General features: G+C 40.9%; 1 pseudogene; it reads left to right on the forward strand.

Moving 5' to 3' along the window:
* LOC116271850 overlaps positions 1-9,116 on the forward strand; it is a 35,677-nt pseudogene extending 26,561 nt beyond the window's left edge.
* Positions 9,117-15,693: the final 6,577 nt, after the last annotated feature.

The following is a 15,693-nucleotide window of genomic DNA, read 5'->3' on the forward strand; positions in this document are numbered from 1 at the left end:
ACTCTGCAGGCCAGGACTTTGTCTCATTTTTCTATGTATCTGCAAATTATAAGATAGTGTGTCCACAAGCCATGCTTATTAACCGAAGAGAGAGATTTGAAAACCAAAGTAGTGCCATTGTAGTGAATGATGTGTGATGAGCAGGAATAATTGGAGGAGGCTAGCAAGGGGCTTTGAGATTATAATACAGAGTTTTGGGGGTAAGGCTGCTTGGGCAGCTAAGGAAAGGGAGTAGAATTGCTACTTAACCATTCTGTTTCTTTAGATGAAATTGAAAAGGCAGTAACAGAATTGTAGGCATGCACACACACTTAAAAATGTGAGGCATAGGAATTTTGCTTCTGACACCATGTCCCCTAAGTCTGGCCCCCAGAGAGGCTGTCACTTCTAATTCAAAGAAGAGATCTCCCCTTTCCGTGTTCCAAGAGATTTTATGCCCAAGTCACATCATGGTGGCAGCCCTTTCACTGTGAGAAACTCAAAAAGCAGGCAGTCCTAACACTGTCTGGCATGGCTGATGTCTCGCTGAAAGGCCATCTGCTCGCTATTTAACCAGTACCAATCATGATGGAAATACTCCTTTCCATTGAATTCTTCCTCTGAATGTGACTGATCATAAATAAGAGCCCTGCTGCGATGCCCAGGAGTGTCCTGATTCTCTTCTGATTGCCAGTGTTAGAAATAAGATCTTCCACATACCAGAGACATCTCAGCTTCCTGCCCAGGGAGGCTCTTGTGCAGCCCCAAGGCTGGGTTCTATCATGTAAGTTAGTCTGGTTTATTATAACCAAGCCCAGAAGTTTCTTCCCTTGGGTGGGCACTGTGGCCTACCCCTATAATCCCAGTACTTTGGAAGGCAGAGGCAGGAGGATCACTTGAACCCAGGAGTTCAAGACCAATCTGGGCAACATGTTGAAACCCTCTCTCTACAAAAAATTAAAAAAAAAAATTAGCCAGGTATGATGGTGCATGTCTGTAGTCCCATCTACTCAGGAGGCTGAAGTGGGAGAAACACCTGAGCCCAAGGGAGGTTGAGGCTGCAGTGAGCCATGATCACAGTACTGCACTCCAGCCTGAGTGACAGAGCAAGACCCTGTCTCAAAAACAAAGAAAAAAACCAAACCAGTTTCCTCCCATATGCCCTCCTCCCTGGACAGTTGGAGAGCCTCTAAATCAAGGCATTTCACATCTCCTTCCAAAACTATAGCTACTAGAGAAGATCTCTAAATTACTATTATTTCATTATCTAACATTTTTGAGTACCTAAAAGGTGCTAGTACCACTTACAAAGCTCTGTGCTAGATATTTTACATGTAATAGCTCATTCAATCTTCAAAACAGCTCCATAAGGAAGGTACTTGGATTCATATCATGTAACAGCAGGGGAAGCAGAGAGGGTGCCTGACTTGCTTAAAGGCAATCTTTCCAACCCTCAAGCCTGTGAAATTTATCACAGTATTATACTGACATTATTTAAGACTTCATACAATAGGGTTTTAGTTCTGGAGGGACCACAGAGATTCACTGGAATCTGATCACCTTCTGAGGTGCTCTACCTTGGTAATTTAAGGCATGGTCTTAGCAGTCAGACTGACCTGAGTAGGAATTTCAGACCTTCCACTTGACTAGCTGTGCGATTATAGGCAAGATGCTTAACCTCTTTAAAACTCAGTCTCCCCATCTGTAAAATGGGATAATAAAAGGTGCATTGTGAGAACAAGGTTTCTGTGAAGCATAAATGAGGTTCTGTATGAAAAGCTCTTAGCCTGTTGCTTGGCAAGTGTCTGTTAAATACTAGCTAGTATTTACACAGCACTGGCTACATTCCAGTTACTATTCTAAGTGCTTGTCATGTATTGAGTTTGTTTTAATTTCCACTACTGCCTCATTAAGTAGCTGCTATTAAAATCCTCACTTTACAAATGAAGAAACTGAGGCACATGTTAGACACCAAACCACAGATCCAGAAAGCTTCAAGAACACCAAACAGGATAAATACCAAAAGCAACACCTAGGCATTTCATTTTCAAACTTCCCAAAATCAAACATAAAGAAAAAATCTTGAAAGAAGCCAGAGGGGTGGGCGTGTGGGAGGAACCTTACCTACATAGGAGAAAAGATAAGAATTACATCTGATTCTCCTCAGAAACCATGCAAGCAATAAAAAAAAGGCATGAAATGTTTAAAGTATTGAGAAAAAAAGTTCACCAAACTAGAATTCTGTACCCTGTGAAATTATCCTTCATTAATGAAGGAGATATAGACTTTCTCAGAAGCACAGAAATTGAGGGAATTTGTTACTGGTAGGCCTGCCTTGCAAGAAATGTTAAAAGAAGTTCTTCAGAGAAAAGGGAAATAATACAGGTCAGAAACTTGGACCCACATAAAGAAAGGAAGAATGTTGGAGAAGTAATAAGTGAAAATAAAATAAAAATTTTAATTTTTCTTATTCTTAATTGATCTAATAGATAACGGTTTCCTCAAAATAAGAATACCAACAATGTATTCAATTATATACATTTATGTGTGTGTGTTTATACAAGCTATGTATAAGTAAAATGAATAATAACAAAGATACAAGGGGTAAGAGGGAAGAATTAAGATTGTTTTGTTATTAGAAGGCACCTGCACTAACGGAGTAGTTCTAAATGTATCTTGCAAACTCTAGGGCAACCAACTAAAAAAAATGTTTTAAGAGGTACAGCAGATATGCTAATAAAGGAGAGAAAATTGAATCATATAAAATGCTCATTAAAAACCACAAAATACAAAAGAGTGGAAGACAAAAAGGAACAAAGAACAAGGGCAACATCACAGCACAAAAAAAATACGTGGGGTAATGTATGTTAATTAGCTCAATTTAGCCATTTCATGATGTGTACATATTTCAAAACAATGTGTTATAAATTATATATATACAATTTGTATTTGTCAAATAAATAAATAAGAACAAGGGCAACAAATAGAAAATAGTAATAAATACGGTAAAACTTAATCTGACTGTATCAATAATCACTTTGAACATTAATGTTGTAAGTGCACCAATTAAAACACAGAGATAACCAGAGTTGATCCAAAAGGAAGACCCAACTCTATGTTGTCCACAAGAAACACACTTCAAATATAAAGACATAAGTAAATTTAAAATAAAGGGATGGAGAAAGAAACACCATGCTAGCACTAGTCAAAAGAAAACAAGAGTAGCTATATTAATTTCAGACAGAGAAAACTTCAGAGCAAAATAAGTTATCAGGGATAAAGAGAGGCATTCAAAATGATAAAGAGGTTGATACTCCAAAAAGACATAACAATTCTTAATCTGTGTGCACCTAACAACAGAGCGTCAAGATATGTGAGGCAAAAACTGATAAGACAGAAAGGAGAAATAGATAAATCTACTATTATAGTTGAAATCTTCAACACCCCTCTTTCAGAAACGGACAGATCCAGCAAGCAGAAAATCGGTAAGGACATAGTTGAATGAAACAACACCATCAATCAACTGGATATAATTGACATCTGTAAATTACTTTAAGCAACAACAGCAGAGTATGCATTCTTCTCAAGCTCACATGGAACGTGGACCAAAATAGACCACTTTCTGAGGTACAAAACATACCTAAACAAATTTAAAAGAATAGAAACCATACAATGTCTGCCCTCGGACCGCAATGGAATTAAACTAGAAATCGATAGGAAAAAATAGCTGAAAAATCTCCAAATACTTGGAAATTAGATGACACATTTCTAAATAATACGTGGGTCAAAGAAGAAATCTCAAGAGAATTTTTTTTAATTTGAAGTAAATGAAAATAAGAATACAACTTATCAAAATATGTTCAGTACAGAATTCGGCGAAAGCAATATTTAAAAGGAATTTTATAGCATTGAATGCATATGTTAGAAAAAAAGAACTAAAATTAATAATCCAAGCTTCCACTTTAGAAAACCAGAAGAGCAAATAAATTCAAAATAAGCAGATGAAAATAAATAATAAAAATTAGAGTAGAAATCAGTGCAATCAAAAACAGAAAATCAATGAAGAAAATAAACAAAACTAAAAACTGGATTTTTTAAAAAGATCAATAAAATCAATAAGCTTCTAACCTGGCTAAGAAAAAAAATAGTAGATGCAAGTCACTAATATCAGAAGTGAGAAAGGGGACATTCTTATAGATCTCAATGACATTAAAAGAATAATAAAGGAACATTGTGAATAACTCCATACTCACAAATTTGATAACCTAGATTAAATGGACCAATTCTTGGAAAAACACAATCTAACAAAACTCACATAAGAAAAAATAGACAATCTGAATACACCTGTATCTATTACAGAAATCAAATTGATAATTAGTAACCTTCGAAAACCAAAAGCACCGGTCCCAGATGGATTCATCTGTGAATTTTACCAAACATTTAAGAAAGAAATTGCACCCATCCTCTACAATTTCTTTCAGAATACAGAAGCAGATGGACTACTTCCTGACTCATTCTATGAAGCCAGCATCACCCTAATACCAAAGCCAGAGAAAGAAACTGAAAAATGTTTATATAGACCAATATCTCTCATAAACATAGATGCAAAAATTCTTGACACAATATTAGCAAATCAAGTCCAACAATGTATTTAAAAAGTATACATCTCAACCAAATGGGATTTGTCCCCCATATGCAGGGCTGGTTCAACATTTAAAAATTCATCAATGTTGGGGGGCGGAGCAAGATGGCCGAATAGGAACAGCTCCAGTCTCCAGCTCCCAGCGCGAGTGACACAGAAGACAGGTGATTTCTGCATTTTCAACTGAGGTACTGGGTTCATCTCACTAGGGAGTGCCGGACAATCGGTGCTGGTCAGCTGCTGCAGCCCGACCAGTGAGAGCTGAAGCAGGGCGAGGCATCTCCTCACCTGGGAAGCGCAAGGGGGAAGGGAATCCCTTTTCCTGGCCAGGGGAACTGAGACACACAACACCTGGAAAATTGGGTAACTCCCACCCCAATACTGCGCTTTACCAAGGGTCTTAGCAAATGGGCACATCAGGAGATTATATCCCACACCTGGCTGGGAGGGTCCCACGCCCAGGAAGCCTCCCTCATTGCTAGCACAGCAGTCTACGATCTACCAGCAAGGCAGCAGCGAGGCTGGGGGAGGGGCGCCCGCCATTGCTGAGGCTTAAGTAGGAAAACAAAGCCGCTGGGAAGCTCGAACTGGGTGGAGCTCACAGCAGCTCAAGGAGGCCTGCCAGTCTCTGTATACTCCACCTCTAGGGACAGGGCACAGCTAAACAACAACAACATGCTTGGAAGAGAGCAGTGGATCTCCCAACATTTTGAGCCCTGCTCAAGTGGCTCCTGATCCTGAGTAGCCTAACTGGAGACATCTGCAGGTGCCAGACCGACCTCACCTAGGTACTGCACAATGGCTTTAGAGCAAGAATCAGACAGCAGCACTCACTGTTCAGCAATATTCTATCTTCTGCAGCCTCTGCTGCTGATGCCTCGAACAGAGCAGGGTCTGGAGTGAATCAAGCAATCTCAACGAACCTGCAGCTAGGATCCTGACTGTTAGAAGGAAAGCTAACAAACAGGAAAGGACACCCACATAGAAACCTCAGTCACGTCACCAGCATCAAAGCCAGAGGCAGATAAAACCTACAAAGATAGAGGAAAAACGAGACGAAAAGCTGGAAATTCAAAAACTCAGGTGCATCTCCTCAAGGCGCGGCTCATCACCAACAGCGGAACAAAGCTGAGATGAGGAGAATGGCTTGTGAGTTAAAGGAGAGGGCTGATCGATCAAACTTCTCAAGAGCTAAAGGAGGAACATATTGCCAAGCGCAAAGAAACTAAAATCTTGAAGAATGGAAGAATGGATAACTAGGAAAATAATCAAAAGTACAGAAGGCCATAAAGCGAACTGACAGAGATGGCTCCCTTGGCCCTGAAATCACGATGCGTCACACAAGCTTCAGTAACGACTCTGATCAACTGGAAGAAAAGTATCAATGACTGAAGAGATCCACATGAAGATGAAAATAAGGCGAAAGAAAGTATAAAAGAAAAAGAAATGATAAAGCCTCCCAAGAAATAATGGGATGTAATGAAAAAGATAAATCGTCTGAGTTAGGGGTGCCCATGAAATTGAGGGAAAGAAATGGAGACCAGAAGTTGGAAAACACTCTTCAGGATATCATCCAGGAGAACTTCTAACCCTGAAGTAAGGCAGGCCAACATTCAAGTCCAGGAAATACAAAAGAAAACATACAAAAGATACTCCTCGAGAAGAGCAACTCAAAGACACATAACTTTATCCAGATTCACAAGGATTGAGAGTAGAAAAAATCTTAAGAACGTAAAGAGAAAGGTCGGTTACTTACAAAGGAAGCCCATCGGACTAACAGCAGATCTCTTGGCGAAACTCTCAAACAGAGAGAAAGTGGGGGGCCAATATTCCAACATTCTTAAAGAAAGAGTTTAAACCCAGAATTTCATATCAGCCAAACTAAGTTTCATCAGCGAGAAGGAGAAATAAAATCGTACAGACAAGCAAATGCTTAGAGATTTTGTCACCACCAAGCCTGCCTACAAAGAGATCTGAAGGAAGCACTAAACATGGAAAGGAACAACCAGTACCAGCCATTTGCAAAAGCATGCCAAAATGTAAAGTCATCGTGCTGGGAAAGAGAAACTGCATCAACTATTGAGCAAAATAACCAGTTAATATCACAATGACAGGATCAAGTTCACATAACAATATTAACCTTAAATGTAAAATGGACTGAGTGGTCCAATTAAAACACAGACTTAGCAAATTGGATAAAGAGTCAGACCCATCAATTTGCTGTATTCAGAGACCCCATCTCACCATGCACAGAGAGAGACACATAGGCCCCAAATAAAGAATGGAGGAAGATCACCTGAAGCAAATGGAGAACAAAAAAAAAGCAGGGTTGCAGTCTGATATACTGATAAAACAGACTTTAAACCATTAAAGATCGAAAAAGAGACAAAGAAGGCCGTTACATAATGGTAAAGGGATCGAAGATTCAACAGGAAGAGCTAACTATCCTAAATATATTGTACAGGAGCACTTGGATTCATAAAACAGGTCATAGAGACTTACAAAGAGACAGACTCACATACAATAATGGGAACCCAGCACTACTGTCAACATTAGACAGATCAGCGAGACAGAGGATTAACAAGGATATCCAGGAATTGAACTCAACTCTGCCAAGCAGACCCTAATGAACATCTGGAACTCTCCACCCCAAATCAACAGAATATACTTTCAGCCTAGCACCACACATGCAGCACCTATTCCAAAATAACCACATAGTTGGAAGTAAAAGCACTCCTCAGATAAATGTAAGAGATAGAAGTGCAACAAACTTGTCTCTCAGACCACTGGTGCAACGAACTAGGAACTCAGGACTAAGAGGAAAACTCAATCAAAACAGCTCAACTATGGGAAACTGAACAACCTGCTCCTGAATGACTACTGGGTACATAGCAATAGCTGTGAAATGAGAGGCAGAATAAAAGATGTTCTCTGAGAGCCAATGAGGAGACAAAGATACAGCATACCAAGAATCTCTGGGACACATTTAAAAGCAGTGTGTGAGAGAGGGAATTTATAGCACTAAATGCTTACAAAGAGAGAAACGGAAAAGATCCTAAAATTGACACTCCTAACATCACAATTAAAAGAACTAGAGAAACAAGAACAAGCACATTCAAAAGCTAGCAGAGAGCAAAATAACTAAGATCAGAGCAAGAACTTCAGAGGGAGATAGAGACACAAAAACCACTCAAAATCAATGAATCAGGGAGTTGGTTTTGAAAAGATCAACTTTCAAAAATTGATGAAGCTAACTTAAGGCAATAAAAGAAGAAAAGAGAAAGAATCAAATAGGCACTCTGGCTAAAATGATGGAAGGATATCACCACCGACCCACAGAAATACAAGCTACCATCAGAGAATATATAAACACCTCTCATAAATAAACCAAGAAAACCTATAGAAGAAATGGATAATTTCACTGGACATAGTGGGAATTGAACAATGAGATTACTTGGACTCTGGGAAAGAACATCACACTAGAGGGCCTATTATGGTAGGAGGATGGGGAGAGGATAGCATTGATTATACCTGATGTAAGCAGCCGTTGATGGAGGTGCTAATAGCGAGTTGATAGGTGCAGCACACACCAACATGGCACAAGAGTATACATATGTAACAAATTACTGCCTGGTGTGCCTGGAGTACCCTAGAACTTAAGAGGTATAATAAAGGGAACTGCCAGGAGACAATCTTTCTAGACAAGGCAGTTGAGGAGGAGGGCGCTGAGGGACTGGCCTGGCGTGCACTCCGCTGCCTCCGAGGGAGCGTTATTGCGGCGTGGAGCGGCTGCTTTGGAAGACTATTGCCCAGAAGAAAAGATGTTTGGTTTTCCTGAAGCCAAAGATGCGAAGTATAGAGGGCTGCTGTATTTGCAGAGCTAAGTCCTCCAGTTCTCGATTCACTGACGGTAAAGCTATGAAAAGGACTTCCAGAGCTGTTTTGGGATTGCATGAGACTCGTTCAGGAGACATCTGCAATGCCTGTGTCCTGCTTGTGAAAAAAGATGGGGAAAAGAAGTTGCCAGCAGGATAAACTTTGGAATCATGTGGTAGATGCAAAGGAGCTGGACAGATCTAAAGACTACATTGTGAGAACCAAAGTGAAAGGCGCTCACCATCTGGGAACAGGATAAAAGCAGCAGATCGATAGAGCTGCAGAAGGAATTTAAGCGTCATAATTCTGTTAGTGCTCACGAGTACCACCTCAAAGTGCCTCCCAGCTCGAAGAATCTCCTTGTTACGATGAAAGCAGTCAGATGGCTCAGATACAGAGATGGCTTCTGGTTCCTGTAAGAACACCAGTTTTTCGCTTTTAGATCTCACATGCCTGGAAAAGGCAGAAGATATGTTGTGGGATCATCTGTAAAGAAACCGTTTTTGGAAGTCATAGGTGACACACATCTCTTCAAGCCTTGCTGCAGCAATAAGAAAGCATGCCGGCCAGAGGAGCAGGGGCCAGAGCCTCTGCCCACATCTCTACTCAGGAGTGGTGACTGAAGGTTTTTTATGTGAAGGGGAACAAAAAAAAAAACATCTAAATTTGAAAAGACCACAAAGCAACAAATGACCCTCTTTTTTTTTTTTTTTTTTTTTGGAAATGGAGGTTTTGCTCTTGTTGCCCTGAGCCGGAGTGCAGTGCCGTGATCTTAGCTCACTGCAACTTCGCCTCCCGAGGTTCAAGTGATTCTCCTGCCTCAGCCTCCCCAAGTAGCTTTGGGTTTATAGGTGCCCACCACAGACCCAGCTAATTTAGTTTTTGTAGAGAGGCGGGGGTTTCACCACATGTTAGCCAGGCTGGTCTCAAATTACCCTCCTATTTTTTTAACTTGGATATCTGCTATTCTGCCAAAACCACAATTTCTAAATTAGTTTTAGATGGAGTTGAGATTTCCCCCAGTCCCTAAAACTCTGAAACCAGTGTCTATTACTAAAAAGAAGTTGTACATAATATTTAAGATGCTGAGTATTTCATACAGGAAAGCTGAATGCTGCTGTAAAATTAACTCTTTAAGTCTTTTTTTTAATCCTTCTAATGAATGAAACTAGGGGGAATTTCAGAGGGACAGAAGATGGGATTTGTTGTATGATAAACTGTATGTAGTTTTTAGTCTTTCTGTATTGAGAAGCAGTGGTTGGGGCATTTTAGATGGCTGGCTGCTTTCTTGTTTTCCCTCCGATAATAAATTTGTCATAACTCCAGTAGCATGGACTTGCCCTAGAGGTAGTTGTTGATAATTCATGAAGTATTAAAGGTCTTGCCAAACTGCAGTGATTCAAGCCTGTATACTGATTATTAAGCCAGGGGACAATTGAACTTTATATTGCAAATACCTTGGAGGAGAAATGAATTTCTAAATGTACAGAGGTAACTTGACTATATATGTTGCATCCTGTGCCTCCTTCATATTAATATTTGATAAAGAGATTTTTAGTTATGTAAAACTTCTAAAAGCAGAATCAAAAGCTCCTCTCTGGGAAATATAGCAAAGTCTTTAGGACGAAGAGACCCTGTATGGAATAGTACAAAGCATTACGCATGGTAGAGTACACTCTAATTAAAAATATTAAAGCTATCTGAAAAATAAAATGTGCAAGTCTTCAGGATGGCACAAAACAAGGATTAATGCTTTTAGGGGCACATTTCTTAGAGCTTGCTGAGGTGTGTAAATATAATTTGACTTTGTTTGTGTTACATGACTTTGATGACCATTGAAAATCTGCACCAATTCAGTTTCAGCTCTGGATTACTTCCGTTGACCTTTGTGAAGGTTTTTTATCTGTGTAGAATGGGTGTTTGACTTGTTTTAGCCTATTAGAAGTTTTATTATTTTCTTTCACTCTGTATTAAAGTAGTACTAAAAAGAAAAGAGTTTTGTGTTCATGTTAAATGGTTTTGGTTTGGCTTCTTTTAGTCAGGCTTTCCTGAGCATTGAGATATCCTGAACTTAGCACTCTTCAATCCTAAAGATCCCCATGAAAAGCCTCTCACTGGAACCCAAACCACAGTGTGCTCTTGCACCTCTCTTTCTGAATAGTCCTTAAAAGCATGCTAATGATTCGTCTTACTTCTTGATAGAACATTGTCATAACAAGACTCAGTGCTTATTTTTTTTCAACTGCACACATTTTAAAATTGGGTAGTATAATAATATGAGTAAGCCACTTTATAAGAGCTTATAGTTTATGGTTCTTAATCTAAACATTTTATAATTCGCTTCTTTGGAAAAACCTGCATGCTACAAATACCATATGCACCAGACTATACAGTGAGTTAGTCGGCTCTCCACAGTCTTTGGTAGTGCACAAAAGTCCAGCCATTATCATTATCCTGAGTTATTTTGAAATGATTTTTTTTATTTTTTTATTTTGAAAACACTTGGTATTGGTGGTAGAATATACTATAATATGGATCATCTCTACTTCTGTATTTATTTATTTATTACTAGACCTCAACCACAGTCTTCTTTTTCCCCTTCCACCTCTCTTTGCCTGTAGGATGTACTGTATGTAGTCATGCACTTTGTATTAATATATTAGAAATCTACAGATCTGTTTTGTACTTTTTATACTGTTGGATACTTATAATCAAAACTTTTACTAGGGTATTGAATAAATCTAGTCTTATTAGAAAATAATAAAAAACAAACAAACAAACAAACAAAAAAACGAAAAAAAATAATGCAAGCATTTTATATATAGGCAAGAAATTCATATTAAATCTTTATACAGATTGGTTTGAAATTCACTGCTTTATTTTTTTAAATTTACTATTATTATTATTATTATTTTTTTTTTTGGAGACAGAGTCTTGCTCTGTTGCCCAGGCTGGAGTGCAGTGGTGCAATCTCAGCTCACTGCAAGCTCTGCCTCTCAGGTTCACGCCATTCTCCTGCCTCAGCCTCCCGAGTAGCTGGGACTACAGGTGCCCGCCACCATGCCCAGCTAATTTTTTGTATTTTTAGTAGATTCGGGGTTTCACCACGTTAGCCAGGATGGTCTCGATCTCCTGACCTCGTGATCCACCTGCCTCAGCCTCCCAAAGTGCTGGGATTAAGGCCTGAGCCACCGCGCCCGGCCATGACTGTTTGATTAATCAGCTGATAAGACACCGGGTAAAATCCTGACAATGTGAACACATGATAAGGAAGCTTCAATGGAACAGAGAAAGACTGTCAAAGGGGACAGAAAGGTCTTGGCTCTGGAAAGTTCCACCTGTCTTTGTAGGAAGGAAGATGATGGAAGACTAATCCTGTCAGACCAAGAAAGAGCACCCATTTAACAAGTTAGTGACATTTTCTTCCCAGAAAGTATGGAATGACTTCAATAATCACAGTCATATATTAGCCGGCAATTGTTCTTGGGTCAATTTTTCTTTCGCCAACATTGCCTTGGATGTAGATGATGCAGGAGGGCACCCAGTTTCCTCAGGACTGTGCCGTGGTGTCTGGTACAAGGAGAAGGGGAGTGGGGGAGGAAGGGGAAAGAAGATGAAGTGGCATGGGAGGAGGTAGTATGGCAGAGGCCTTGGGGCATTCTCAGGACTCATGAGTGCGGTTTCAGAGAGCCTGGTCCCATACACAGGGCTTCACTCCCAAGGTCCCAGTCACTTAGGCCAGGGAAGGCCGAAGCCACAACCATGAACTTTTGTATATGGCAGGGCACCCCTTGGACAGCCAAGAAGCTGGAAGCCAGAGGCCATCACAAGGAGAAGCCTCCTCACCTCAAGGGAAGAAAGGAAGGAAATGCATACCCCAGCCTACAGGAAGGAGTCTAGCCCTTTGTCTCCTATCCCATTTCTACCTCTGGTGCTGGAGTAAATGAGGGTATGATATGGCATTGGGACGCTGGGACATGTGCTGAGAGAGGTGTTAGTGGATTTTCAATGTCAAAATTCTGCTGGGTTGATTCTTAGAGCCCCTTTCTGCCACTTACATTTTTTGTTAAGGCAGCTTAGCAGCACCAACACCCTTCACACACAACCCAAGGGTGCATATGGTCCTCGTGGCTGAGAGGTCCAGCTTCCTACTATAGGCTTCTGTTCGGACACAGCCCTCCCCGTCCCTCCCTAAGTAGTCCAGCTCACTGGCTGGACCTCTTAAACTTGCTTCTTGTTAGGTGACTCTGGACCACAGGTCCTGCCATTCCAGGCTTCCCTCTGCAGAAAGGGAACTCTGCAGTGTAGAATTTTGGCAAGTGCATGCTCGTGAATGCAAATGTATCATGAGTGATGGGATAGAGAGAAAGAGGAACAACTAGCTAGACTGGCTGGGACAGACAGAGCAAGAAAGAAGGGAGTGGGGACATGTGTGTGAGTGTTTGTGTGCATGTGTGTGTGCATCTGCTTGTGTGTGTGTATGTGTGTGCTGAGGGAGAGGACAGAGTACTAAGGGTAGAGAGAAGCATGAGCAATAGAGTTGGACCAAGCAGAGCTCTGTCCTTGTCTTGGGTTTTGAGATCCACTCTGTGTGGGCAGCTAGAGGTGGTCAGGAGGTGGGAGACAAAGGAGTGAACCAACAGATGCTGCTAGAAGGGAGAGATGGGCAAGACAAGGCTACCAGAGGGCTGGACCAATGTGGCCAGGACCTGGGGGTTGTCTAGGGGTGGGAGAGTGGGGATAAAGGTCTGTAGGACTGGGACCTCTGGAACTTACTTCCCTGATTTCAGAAACTCCTCAGACCATAGGCTGCACTTTGGGAAAATTCTTCTCCTTCTTTCCCCCTTCAAGGTCCTTGTCTGTTTAACCATGTCTTACCTGCCAAGATCAGCTTGGGAGGGGAAGGGGGTCCCTGGCAGTATGATTTGCCCCACATGGGAGAACTGCTGCAGGGCCATGGCTGTGCAGGAGCTAGGGCTGAGGGTTGTGTAGACAAGGAGCAGAAACCAAACAAGGCTACCATTCTTGAAGACTTTTTTCTTGCTTACTAAAATAACTATTTTTCTTGCATGTTCTTGTTCACTGTTCTCACCTACTCATTCTTCAATGTAAATTTGAGAGCCAATCTGTCAAGTTAAAACAAATCCAATGGGATTTTGATTGCAATTGTATCAAACCAATATATTACTGCATTTCATTAAAACTGAATTTGACACTAAATAATTAAGAACCAGACAGAAAAGACTTTTTTTGTCATTCATTTATTCATTTCCCCAGTAATACATATTGTGCACTTACTATGTACTAGGAAAGTGGTCCCATTTTCTAGAGACACTTGAGGAAATGGGAAGGGGAAAGCCAGTCCCTGTTCTCCCACCACCCAACTCACTTGCCTCACCCTAAAACCAGCCCTGGTAGGGCCTTGTTGTCATTAAAAAAATTGATATTATCTTCATCACGGATTTTTGCATTGATTTTAATTTTTTAAAATATTGCATTAAAATATTTATCTCAATGACTGAGTTTTTTGGCATCCCTTTAAAGTTTGCATCCGAGGTGAGTGCCTGATCCCTAGCCCTGGGGAAGGTGAAGTCATGGAGGGATTAGCAGCAGGGCAGCAGTAAAGTGGGAACATGATCATAGACTTCCCAGGGAGCCAGGAGGACTGAGGACTAGGAGTGAGAAATTTTGTAACTCAGCTCAACTCCTAAACAGAATAAAGCAACAGTTCTTCACTACGTTATATTATAGAAATATGGCTTCTCTAAATGGCTGCCCCACCACAAGTGTGGTAGGTGGCTCGCAGCTGAATAGGAGGAGGGCACAGCATGGGTATTGCCATCCTGAAAGGAGTGTCTGCACTGTCCCGCATGGGATCAAATTGCCACATGTGGTTTTGAGCACTAAAAATATGGTTAGTCCAATAGGTGTAAGGTTCACACTGGGTTTCAAAGACTTAGTATGAAAAATAAAATGATCATATAGCTTATTCAAAATTCACTTTCATACTGATGACCTATTGAAATATTAATATTTTGGATATATTAGGCTACATAAAATACATTATTAAAATGAACTTCATCTGTTTCTGTTTCTTTTTAAAATGTGGCTACTAGACAATTCTAAAGTGCATATGTGGCTTGCATTTGTGGCTCATACTATATTTCTAGTGGACAATACTTGTTTAGGTGGTATGAGGGGATATGTCCTTGAACTCAGGCAGTGGCTCCGATCACCCACTGATGCTCTTCCTCTAGCTTCTGCCTCTCTGGCTGAGTGTTTAGCATGTAGCCTTTACAAAGATGCCACTAACTAGGCTGGCATAACTCAGGGCTAACAGGTATTCAGGGATGGTAAGCATTATGGCAGTGGGGGAGGGCACTGGAGAGTGGTGGGTGAGGTGTAGTGGATGTCGTTTTTGACCTAGCACCTTTGAACATCTTTCTTTTATTTGGAGAATGCCCCATCTTTTAAGTACTATCTCCCACAATGGAAGAAAGAGTCTCACTTTCCTGACCTCCTTTGCGGTTAGACACCAGGGCTCAGCCAGTCAAATACATGCAGGTCAGCATTTGACTTGGAAGAAGCCAGTGTTACTGCATGGAATCCATCAGGGTGAGTGTGGCAGCAACAACCTCCAGAGGCAGCAAGGTTCAGCATCAATGGGTGGGTGGTGCCAGCTGTTGTGATGGTGCCCAGAAGGTGGCAGAGGTGTCTCTACTGGACCAGCCCTTTGGTGAGATTTGTGAGCCTTGTTCCTTACCACACAGCCTCTAAACTCATTCTCTGGCTTTTCAGAGATTCTCTAGCCTTCAAAATTTTTCTTAGCTAGAATGGATTCTACTGTCTGCAGTTAAAATCCTGACTGATATACACAGTTTTCTATACTTGTTTATTAGTCCCCAAGTACACAAATTATGCTTCAAGCAGTGAACAACTCCTGCTTAAAGACCTACCTTGTATTCTGCACTGTGATAGCAGCTGGAGGGATTCAGAAAAGTATGAACCTTGGTTGCCTTGCTCCAGTAACTCACACTGTTGATGTGTGTGGTGGAGTTAAGCATCCTGATGCCAAGTCTTCCCAAGAGTGAGGAACAGGTTCAGGGCTCCTCCTCCAGCTTTAAGCTACATTTAACTCTTCAATTTTAGATTCTCTAATTCTATAAGTCTTTGCCTGCCCTCTTTCTTTGTTTGTT

This window comes from Papio anubis, chromosome X, assembly GCF_008728515.1.
Source record: "Papio anubis isolate 15944 chromosome X, Panubis1.0, whole genome shotgun sequence".
NCBI lineage: Eukaryota > Metazoa > Chordata > Mammalia > Primates > Cercopithecidae > Papio > Papio anubis.